Below are 10,713 nucleotides of genomic sequence, written 5' to 3' on the forward strand. Positions count from 1 at the left end.
CAGCCACTTTCCAGCACTCCGACCTCTGGCCGGAGTGTGATGAAGAAGAAGGCCTGCCTTGGGCCCTTCATCGAGGCTGCTGCCATTAGGTGCTGGCACTGCGCAGGGGTCTGCTGCTCGGGCAGTCACTCCTCCAGCTGATGTCGCTCGGCCTCAGCAGCCGGAGGAGGGGCAGCAAGAGCAGCCCTCCTTGGAGATGAGCTCTGGGGACAGTTTTCTGTCCAAAATAATCACCCCAAGGAGGGTGGAGAGTGTCGTGCAGGAGCTGGAGGAGAAGCTGGTTGAGGAGGACCAGCTCCCTTCTTCGGTTCCTTCGGGCACCAGCAGACCTTCAGGGGATGGCCAGGAGGGGAGGCCGCATGGGGTGGAGGGGGAAGAGATGGAGACACACGAGGTGCCTCCATCTCCGCCCACTTCCCCCCGGCGGCCAGCCCCTCCTGCCACCCCGAGGCACGATGTGTCTCCCCCGAGCACCTCAAAGGAGGTGGCTCCGGACACCCAACCTGCCAGTCAGTTTGGGCATCCGTTCACCTCCGAAGTATGGAAGCATTTCCAACTTATGGAGGATCCACGTTATGCGCAGTGCAAGCTGTGTAAGGCCCGGATCAGTCGTGGGCGGGACCTTGCCCACCTGACTCCGGGGGGGATGCGGAATCACCTGCGGAAGCACCATCCGGGGGTGCTTCTTAAGGGGGAGAAGCAGGCTGGTGCTGTGTTGTCCCAGTGGACAACAACACCACCCAGCCAGGGGGTCCGTTCCATCGCGACTACCCCCGCTCTCCAGGAGCGTTCCGTGGGAGAACAGGGACGCCAGGCATCTCTGCCTGAGATGTTTGGTAGGGGCACCTCTGTGCCAAGAGGGGGAATCAGGCACGGCAGGAGGGTGATCGCCTGGCACCTTGCTAGGTCGGTCGCCCATGGGCTTCCGTTTTCAGTTGTCGAGAATCCTGGGGTGCAGGGGTTGCTGGAGTACCTGGCGCCCTGGTACAAAATTCCTGCTAGAACCAACCTTAGCAGGACCATTGTGCCAGCTCTTTTCAGGGCAACCAGATCTGTGGTGAAGGAGCATTTGTCCCGTGCTGCCGGGGGGACTGTTCATTTCACCTCAGATATCTGGACCTCCAAACATGCGTTCGAGAGGCATCTCTCCCTGACTGCGCATTGGTGGCAACCCAGTGAGGTGGTTGGGGGTGGCAGTAGTGACAGGCAGGGTCAGAGCCGTCGGGCCGGCTATCGCTGTGCCTTGCTGCTCGCCGAAGCAGTCGACGCGCCGCACACGGCGGACACTCTCAGAGCCATCCTCTCACAGCAGGTAGAGGCCTGGGTAGGCAGCGGGGGGGACGTCACCAGGGGTTTCATGGTGACTGATGGTGGCTCAAACATCAAGGCGGCCGCTCAGCGTGCGGGCCTAAAACGCCTTCCTTGCGTGGCCCACCTTCTCCACCTCGTGGTCAAGGACGCGTTGGGGCAGACGAAAAACAATGATCGTGTGTATCAGGCCGCGACCCATGAGTACCAACTTCTGCTCCAGAAATGTCGGTACATCATGGGTCACTTCTCACGCAGCAATACGGACTCGTATCGGCTGCGTGAGAAACAGACACAGACAGGCGTGCCATGGCACCGCCTGTTTGGTGACGTCAGCACACGCTGGAACTCCACCTGCGCCATGCTGGAGCGCATGGTGGAGCAGAGAGCAGCCCTGGATGCCTTTGTCTCTGAGACGAGGGTCTTTCGGGATGAGAACCGTCTCACCCAAGAGGATTGGGTGGTCATTTCTCAGACTGTGGAGGTTCTTGGGCCCTTCAAGACCTACACAGAAATGCTCTCGTCTGACACGGCGAGCATCGCACTGGTCGTCCCCATGGTCCAGATGGCCCATGAGGACCTGGCCTCATTTCTAGTGCCAGCTCAAGGCCGTGCAGACATTCTTCCAGCGGTGCGCCCCCTGGTTGTTAGGCTGCAGGTTGGGCTAGAGGCCCGCTTTCAGGCTTTCACCCAGGATAAGGTCTACGTGATGGCGGCCATGTTAGACCCGCGCCTTAAGGGCACAATCGCCGAGCGGGCCAACGAGCTCGATCGCTGGCGAGACGAGCTCTCCCAGAAGGTCGAGCGTTCCAGAGTCAGGGGGGGCGCAGTGTCAATAGTTGAGGAGGAGGGGGGTGGAAGCAGCTCATCTGCGAGTGCGACTTCCGCTGCTGTTGTTCATCCCCAGCCTCCCCAGCTAGGCAGTGTTTCCCACCAGACTCATGCCATGAGGAGTGCTGAGGTGACATTCATCGGGCGGGTCGTTGGCCCCTCTAGGAGCAGTAGGGCACCGAGAGCAGAGACGGGTGCTGCGATGGTGAGGGACTATCTTTTTGAGCCCCTCGAGCCGCAGGAAGCGTCTCCTTTGGACTACTGGGTCACGAAGGAGGGGGTCTGGCTGGCCATCTCCGCCGTGGCCAAGGCGTTCCTCTCCTGCCCACCGACGAGCGTGCAGAGCGAGCACGTCTTTTCACATATGGGCGACATTGTCTGCCCACATCGCAATCGCCTGCAACCCTGGACAGTTCAGCAGTTGATCTTCCTGAAGGTCAACTTGCCTCTGTTCGGCTCCCCAAACATGGACTTTGAGATTGAATGAAGTGAGCACCTACTTGTGCCTGCATCCTCTCTTGGCCCGCGCTTGGAAGATGGTTGTAAAACGCTCCTCCAATAAAAACTGACTAGAGTCCAAAGACAGCCCAAAAACTCACTCACAAATTGATTGGCAGTGCATCCCCCCCCCCTCATCCCTCCCCAACCCAAAAGTGAATGCTGGTTTAAAAACTGCAAAGCGATCCAAATTTCTCCAGTCCTCCACCCACACATGCCTAATAATACTGAAAGGGCCATTGCAGCCCCCAACTGTAACCGACAGCACCCACAGGCATAACCCACCCAGTTTTTTTTTTCAGGGGCAGGAGGAAGAAAGAGGGAGGTGCCAGTGATGATGACAGGCAGCCAGCAGCCATAGCAATGCTGAGGTCCCTCTAATGGGACAGTGATGCTGGTGTGTTACTGCTGAGCTGAGAGAGAAGGAATGGTTGCCTTCCTCTCACATAATCTGAGGCCCTCCCAGTGATCTTCCTCATTTGGGGTGCAATTCTGGCTCGCCTCCTCGTGTTGCACCCTGGGTAACGCGAAAGAGCTGGGACCAGCCAACCATCCATCACTCAAGGTAAGTCAAAATGCTTCTTGCTTTGTGTTGCAGAATGATGTTGAGCTAGGTGTGGTGGTCCACCACTTCTCTTGTTTGAGAGACTAGAGTTGTGTTGTTTGGGGCAGGGAAGCTGGCACCTGGGTGAGAGACCCAGAGGCAGCAGGCTTTTTGTGGTTTGCCAGCTCTCCCCATGTTGTTTGGGGCAGGGCTGGAGAGCTAGCACCTGTAGATTGTGTTGTTTGGGGCAGGGAAGCTGGCACCTGGGTGAGAGACCCAGAGGCAGCAGGCTTTTTGTGGTTGGCCAGCTCTCCCCGTGTTGTTTGGGGCAGGGCTGGAGAGCTGGCACCTGTAGATTGTGTTGTTTGGGGCAGGGAAGCTGGCACCTGGGTGAGAGACCCAGATGCAGCAGGCTTTTTGTGGTTTGCCAGCTCTCCCCGTGTTGTTTGGGGCAGGGCTGGAGAGCTGGCACCTGTAGATTGTGTTGTTTGGGGCAGGGAAGCTGGCACCTGGGTGAGAGACCCAGAGGCAGCAGGCCTTTTGTGGTTTGCCAGCTCTCCCCGTGTTGTTTGGGGCAGGGCTGGAGAGCTGGCACCTGTAGATTGTGTTGTTTGGGGCAGGGAAGCTGGCACCTGGGTGAGAGACCCAGAGGCAGCAGGCTTTTTGTGGTTTGCCAGCTCTCCCCGTGTTGTTTGGGGCAGGGCTGGAGAGCTGGCACCTGTAGATTGTGTTGTTTGGGGCAGGGAAGCTGGCACCTGGGTGAGAGACCCAGAGGCAGCAGGCTTTTTGTGGTTTGCCAGCTCTCCCCGTGTTGTTTGGGGCAGGGCTGGAGAGCTGGCATCTGGGTTTGCTGCAGCCAGGTCTGCAGAGCAGACCTTGAGCAGATTGTGTTTTGTACTGCCACAACGTTGGCAACTGGGTTTTTATTGGTGCCAGGCCTGCAGGGTTCATAGATTAGATAGAGGGATGTAGTGCATTTGGGGCCTATAGAGATTCTCTGGTGTGAAGTTAGGTTTGGCTTTGGGTGCCCCAGGAATTGGACCCCCTGGTCCAATTTTTTTTTGGCCTTGTAGGTTTTGTGTGGGACAGTCCCCTGAAGCTGCACAGCAGTTTGGGGGGCTCTCCTCAAAACCTCCTGCTCCCCAGAGCCACTTTTCCCACGACAATTGCAGTGAGGAAGTGGCTCTAATTGGTTTTTTCTCACCATTGGGAGCAGTGTTCCTTTTGGGGTGCCCACAGATGGGTGCTGTCTTTTGGGGCCAGGGGGGTTGCATGCTGGGGAGTCCCCTGAAGCTGCCCTGCAGTTTTGGGGCCTCTCCCTCAAACCCCCCTCTGGCCAGAGCCACTTTCCCCACAGCAAGTGTAGTGGAGGAAGTGGCTAATTGGGCTTTCCCCATCATTGTTGGCAATGGGCCTTTTGGGGAGCCCAAAGACAGGGACCCCCCGGCCCAATCTTTTTGGGACTTGGGGGGGGTGGAGGGGAGAGTCCCCTGCAGGTCCCCTGCAAATTTGGGGGCTCTCCCTCAAACCCCCTCCCCTCCAGGCGGCTTCAATTATACCCTATTTGCCATTGATTTCAATGGCCCATAGGGTATAATGATGGAATAGGGGCACCCTCTTTGGGTGCCCCTGGAATCGGATCCCCTGGCCCAATCTTTTTGGGACATGGGGGGTTTGGAGGGGAGAGTCCCCTGCAGGTCCCCTGCAAATTTGGGGGCTCTCCCTCAAACCCCCCCCTCCAGGCGGCTTCAAATATACCCTATTTGCCATTGATTTCAATGGCCCATAGGGTATAATAGGGCCGTATATTCGGAAATAGCCGCGCATTACCGTATATGCGGCTATTCCGAATACGGCATTCAGCAGTACAAGGGGAATCCGAATTTTTTTTCCCCGTGTACTTCCGAATCCGTGTACTTCCGAATTTTTTTTTTTTTGCACATCCCTAATAAGTAGCCCAGCTCCGCTGTTTCCAGAATTTTTCCCACCAAGTCCATTCTTGTGGGAGTCTCCTGAAGTTTCCATCTCCTGGCTGCTGTGCAAATATGCACCAACAAGTGTCTCATCTCTTTGGAATAGTCCTCAGGAAATATATTCAATAAAAATAGTTCTGGTCTGAATTGAATATGTGTCTTCATAATTTTATGTGATAGTTCATGGACCATTTTCCAATAGTCCTTCACCATCTCACATGTCTACCACATATGATAAAAAGAACACACCTGTTTAGCACATTTCCAACATTTGTTAGACGTATTAACATACATCTTATACAATTTCTATGGGGTCATGTACCATCTATAAAACATCTTATACAGATTTTCTTTAAAGGTTACTGACTTAGTTAATTTAATGTTGAATTTCCACAACCTCTCCCATTCTTCTAACATGATATGACCAAAGTTTTTCGCCCATTAGACCATACAATCTTTTACTACCTCATCTTGCATCTTCATCAGTAATAGGTATGCATAGAGTTTAGAGATTAGCTTTTCTTGAGGACCTAGAAAGATTTTGTCAAATGGATATTGCTCTGTGTTAAAGCTTACCATCTTGTCTTTGGCATACCTAGATTCAACTTGCATTCTCAACCACCAACTCATTTTAATGTCCATGTTTTCTAGCTCTTCTCTGGTTTTCAATTGATTGTCTTTTCCCAATGGGTCGTTATATCTGTAACTCTGACTAGGTTTTAAACAATTTGGAGGAGTGAATGCTTCCACTGGGGATACCCATCTTGGAATTTTCTGGTAAATTTTCGTTTTTAACCATGACCATGTGTGGTACAAAGATTTTCAGAACCAATGATTCTTAAAATAAGAATGTCCTTCAAATCTTTGATACCATAAATACGCATGCCAGCCCAAGTTAAAATCGTGTCTCTCTAACAACAGTTGTCTCTTGTCATTCAATAATATCCAGTCTCTTACCCACAGGAGCACAGAAGCTTTATAATACAGTTGCCAGTCTGGAAGTTCCATACCTGCTCTCAATTTAGAATCTTGCAATATCTTTAATTTAATTCTTGGTTTTTTGCCTTGTCAAATATATTTAGAAACCATCTTATTCAATTCTTGAAAAAAAAACACTATTTAAAAATACTGGGATAGTTTGGAATAGAAATAACAGTCTTGGTAGAATATTCATCTTTATTGAAGCTATTTTTCCCATCAAAGATAAATTCAAATCATGACATTTTTCCAAATCTTTTTTAATCTCTTTGAGTAGTTTATCATAATTGTCCATTTTTAAACTGCTGCACTTATTTGAGATGAGTACACCTAAATATTTGATTCTTTTCTCAAACAAGAATCTTGATTTTTGTTGAAGCAGTTGAGTTTCCTCTATCGTCATATTCTTTGTCAAAAATTTTGTTTTATGGTAGTTGATCTTCAGTCCTGCCTGGTGACCAAATTGATTAATCTTGTTTATAAGACAGTCAATTGAGTCTATTGGTTGCTCTAGTATAAAAACCAGGTCATCCGCAAAGGCTCTCAATTTATATTGTTCACCTTTTACCACTGCTCCCTTAATACTTATATCTTCTCTTATTTGATCATTCAATATCTCTAAGCATAAAATAAAAAGGAGTGGTGACAATGGGCAACCTTGTCTTGTACCTTTTTGGATGTCAATTGCTTCTGTTAATTCACCATTCACCATCACTCTTGCTCTCTGGGAGGAGTATATTGATTCTATTGCTCTCAGGAAATGTTCACCACATTCCATTCCCTTCAATTGTTGCAGCATAAATTGCCAACAAACATTATCAAAAGCCTTCTCAGCATCCAAACAAATTAATGTCAATTGTTTCTCTGGGTGGGTCTCATTCCAATATATTACTGATGTTTCTAACATCGTCTTTCAAATATCTTCTAGGAAGAAATCCAGGCTGGTCTTGATGTATTGTGGACTGTAGAACTTTCTTCAGGCGTTGTGCCAATATTGCTGCAAAAATTTTATAGTCCACATTCAAAAGAGAGATTGGGTGATAATTTTTAATATGTTTCAAATCTGCACCTTCTTTTGGTATTAAGGATATTGTAGCTTCTTGCCAAGAAGCTGGTATTGGGGCTTCGTCTTGAATCCTTTCAAGGAGACATTTGAATGGTAACAGTAAGGACTCCACATAAGCTTTATAAAATTCCGCAGGCAATCCACCTGGGCCCAGGGCTTTACCATTCTTTTGAGATGCCATTGCATCTCCCAGTTCCCTTATTGTTATTGGTTCATTTAGAATTTTTTTTTTGTTCTCCTGTAAATTTATTAAGATTATTTTGACTAATATATTTTTCTAAATCTGTCTTATGAATTTGTTTATCTTCATATAATTTTCTGTAAAATTGTTCTACAATTTTGCATATCTCCTGTCTTTTAATTTTCTTTGTTATTCTCATCTTTCAAAACCGGTATTATTCTTTTGGCATTCTCTCTTCTCATTCTATAGGCCAACCACCTTCCAGGTTTATTAGCATGTTCAAAAAAATTTTGTCTTGCAAATCTCAGTTTTATCTCTATCTCCTCTGTGACGGAACCGGCCCAATTCTGCCTTCAGACCCGGTCCCGTCAACTCCCTATTGAGTTGCCAACTCCTGGAGGGAGCTATTTCTCCTCCGGCCACTTGGGCTCGCTGCCACCACCTGCTCAGTCTAGGGGTTCAGATTGAGAGGAACAGGACTCCCAATCTCCCTCTCCAGCTCTGAGGCCAGGCCTCAAGGTCCTCTGCCACCCTGTACTTGGGTATCACAGAGACCACAGCACTTCTTTGGGGAACTCCTGGAGAATTGGCACCTTATCCAACTGCATGCCTTCCTCCTTCCCCGGGGCCCCCTTCATAAAGCAGCGTGGTCTAAGCGGTTGGGATCTATGTGGTACAGAGTTTGACTGCCAGCATTCAAAACAGGAAAAATATTTAATAAGAAGAGAAAGAAAGAAAAACAAAACAAAAACAGTTACATGTAAAAGTTTAGCACAGCACCTGAACAGCAACCAGAGGGACAAACAAAGGTGGGTTTAAACGCATCCCCTCGTCCCTGGTGTAAACTTGCCCTACCTTGTGAATGACTGCCTGGGGTCCCACAGGCAGGAGCCCACAGGCTGGCAACCTCGCTTCCTGAGCACCAGCTGAGAACTGCCTTTTTAGATAGATAGATAGATAGATAATTTTATTTGTATCCCGCCCTCCCCGCCGAGGCAGGCTCAGGGCGGCTAACAACATCATACAAATTTCAATTATACAAAAAGCAAAAAACACAAAATTACATTTAAGCATTAAAATTCTGATTAGATTTAAAATTAGTTAATTAAGTTAATAAAAGTGCTAATACTGTTCTTTAGGATGGCGGTTATCATTAACAATTTCTTCCTTCGTCAGCGAAAGCTAGTCGGAAGAGGAAGGTCTTGCAGGCCCTGCGGAATTGTTCAAGGTCCCGCAGGGCCCGCATTTCCTCTGGAAGTTGGTTCCATAGGCTCGGGGCTACAGAGGAGAAGGCCCGGTTACGGGTACATTGCAGCTTCACCTCTCTCGGTCCGGGAGTAGTCAACAAGTTTTTTCCGGCTGACCTCAGTGCTCTCTGGGGTTCATATGGGGAGAGACGGTCCCTAAGGTAGACAGGTCCTCGACCATATAGGGTCTAACTCAAATAGATAAAACAAAAGAACTTCCTGCCTCTCTAGGAGGCTTTCCCCCTAGAGTTGCTGGTTTAACTCTGGAAGGGAGTGGGGATGGAGGGAGGCTAGGCCAAAGCCTGCTTTAGTAGTTTAATGTTCCCTTCCAACGAAGCACCAACATTAACTAAGATGGCGTTTCTCCACATCCTCTATAAGTAATAAATTGAGTTGATGTTGTGTTTCTTTGACCTTATTTTGAAACTCCAGTCTTGTCGGCTGCACTTTTAAATTCTTTTCAGCTTCTCCTGCTTGCAACTTTAATTTTTGAAAATTTTCAGTTCTTTCTTTTTTCCTCTTTGCACTATATCTAATTGCAAGGCCCCTATAATATGCTTTAGCGGTATCCCAAACTACTTACATCTTTACATCTTGAGTTATATTCTGATTTAAAAAAAGATTCCATTTCAATGTTAGATTCTTTAAGAAAATCTTTATCTTTCAAGACAGTAGTATTTAACCTCCACGATCTTCTCATTCGTGTACCTTTGAGTTTCATCATTATAGGACTATGGTCTGATATAACTCTTGTTTGAATTTCTGTCTCAACTAAATCTGCAACCAAATTTGCAGAGAGCCAGCACATATCTATTCTTGACCACGTTTGATGACTGGCGGAATAGTAGGTAGCCTTTCAAATTTGGATATCTTGTTCTCCATACATCAACCAGATCCAGTTTTTCTACTAGCTTCTAAAAGCTTATTGGTAGTTGGGGACTTTTGCTTTTAGTATGTTTATGTATTTTTTTGTCCAATTGTCTATCAGAAACTGCATTAAAGTCTCCTACTATGCAATGTTCTACATATTCTAGATTTGATAACTTAAAATGTAAATCTTGAAAAAATTTCTCCTGATGATCATTTGGAGCATAAATATTTGCCAATAGAATTTTTTTGTTGTCCACCGTGACTTCCACTAAAAGAATTCTTCCATCTTCCAAAGCATACTGTAGTTGTGGGTTAAATTTATCCTTAACATAAATTGCTACTCCCCTTTTCTTTTTATTCATACCTGTTGCTGTAAACAAACGGCCAAGTTCCTTATTTTTCAAAAGGTGCTGATTTTTAGCTAAAATATGTTTTTTTTGTAAGCAAATTATGTCCATTTCCAATTTTGTCAGGTATCTAAAAGTCTTCCTCCTTCTAACAGGAGAATTAAGTCCATTCATGTTAATAGAAATGATTGATGCCATTATGAATTTTTCTTATCACTATCTTTTTTATCTTTTTTAGTCTGTAATCTTGTCGGGTATTTCTGTGGTTCATTTGGATCCTCTTCACCAGAGCTTTCTTCTTCCTCTTCATCATCCTTCTTTTCCTTCCCCTCTTTTTCCTTCACTGTGTCCAGAAAATTCTGAGCTTTGAAAATAGAATTTATCTTATACCTGTTCTCTTCATAAGTAAAAAGGAGGCCTTCTGACATTAGCCATGAGTAGGGTATTTCTCTTTCCCTCAGGAAGCTTGTCAAGGTTTGGTATTCTCTCCTCTTTTGTCTCACTGGCCATGGTACCTCTCTCTTTCACTGTATTTCCTGCTATCATCCTTGGTTTGTCTCTTGCTTGCTTCAAGATATTATCTCTGGTCCTCTTTCTTGTAAGTTTCAAATGAATTTTGCTAGGCAATTTATTCCGTCTTGTAAAACTTGATGGTACTCTCTTGACTTGATCAAACTCTTCTTCGATCCTTTGAGGAGTCACCTGTAGAATTTCAGCCAAGGCCTCACTTAGTATTTTCTGTAAATCTTCATTTTTCTCTTCTGGTACATTTTGAAACCTCAGTATATGGGCAGCTCTATCTATTTCCAATTGTAAGAGTCTGGTATCATGTATATTTTGTTCTTTTGCCAATTGCTCCACCTTAGTGTA

This window comes from Heteronotia binoei, chromosome 4 (assembly GCF_032191835.1).
Source record: "Heteronotia binoei isolate CCM8104 ecotype False Entrance Well chromosome 4, APGP_CSIRO_Hbin_v1, whole genome shotgun sequence".
Classification (NCBI taxonomy): domain Eukaryota; kingdom Metazoa; phylum Chordata; class Lepidosauria; order Squamata; family Gekkonidae; genus Heteronotia; species Heteronotia binoei.